The sequence below is a fragment of the Cynoglossus semilaevis genome, unplaced genomic scaffold (genome assembly GCF_000523025.1).
Source record: "Cynoglossus semilaevis isolate Cse_v1.0 unplaced genomic scaffold, Cse_v1.0 C19103528, whole genome shotgun sequence".
Taxonomy (NCBI): domain Eukaryota; kingdom Metazoa; phylum Chordata; class Actinopteri; order Pleuronectiformes; family Cynoglossidae; genus Cynoglossus; species Cynoglossus semilaevis.
This window is the reverse complement of record NW_007586815.1, coordinates 1-957: the sequence shown is the minus strand read 5'-3', so window position 1 is coordinate 957 and position 957 is coordinate 1. Positions and strand designations below refer to the sequence as shown.

General features: G+C 47.5%; 1 long non-coding RNA gene across 1 annotated transcript; it reads left to right on the top strand.

Moving 5' to 3' along the window:
* Window positions 1-51: 51 nt before the first annotated feature.
* Window positions 52-943, top strand: LOC103399267 (uncharacterized). Its single transcript, XR_523610.3, has 3 exons — window positions 52-180; window positions 382-461; window positions 618-943. It is a non-coding gene; the product is annotated as an uncharacterized LOC103399267 (long non-coding RNA).
* Window positions 944-957: the final 14 nt, after the last annotated feature.

Here is a 957-nt window from a genome sequence, read left to right as displayed (position 1 = left end):
AACAAAAAACTGCCTATGATCATGTAATCAAATAACGTATATGCTGTTTTAGGATCCTGGTTGGTGCACCACAGGCAGCTGGCCAGGGTTTGCTGCGGGGGAGTCGGCCAGGAGCTCTGTTTAGGTGTCCAATCACTCCAGAGGAGTACGACTGTGAAAGAGTGGACATTGACGGAAGCGGTGAGTTTGGAGTAGAACTAAACGCCTACGAAAAACAACCAGTAGTTCTGAACCAAGTTTGTTATAAAAGGTTGTATATTATAACCAGTGCTAAAATAACTCCATTACATAACGTTTTTTGCTTCCTGTGACTCAGGCCCTAATTAGTTTACAATGTGGAAACCGCGGCGTTTGTCATTTCCTTTCTGTGTTTTCTCCCAGTGAGTCTGGACAGAGAGAGCAAAGACAACCAGTGGCTGGGTGTTACTGTCAAGAGTCAGGGGATCGGAGGAAAGGTGGTGGTGAGTGAAGTGCACGTCGTCTAAAACCATCAGTGCAGGAAACTGCATTAGAGTCGAGCACGATGCATACCGTTGTGGCATACGCAGTGTGTAATAGACCTACAGTCTCAGCCATCATAAGAGATTCTCATAATACCATCAATTATCTCTCCACAGACCTGCGCTCACTTATATGAGCTCAGGCAACGTGTGAATCAACCCTCGGAGACTCGCGATCCCATCGGACGCTGCTATGTCCTAAGCGAGGACCTGACAGAGCGAGATGACCTGGATGGAGGGGAGTGGAAATTCTGCGAGGGTCGACCGCAGGGACACGAACAGTTTGGCTTCTGTCAGCAGGGCCTTTCTGTCAGCTTCACCCCAGACAACAGCTTTATTCTGTTTGGAGCTCCGGGGACATACAACTGGAAAGGTAATAAATCTCAACATGACACAAGTCCACGGTTTCCGCTCTGTTTTCTGTCTTCTTTGCAAAGAACTGTACATATACAGTGGG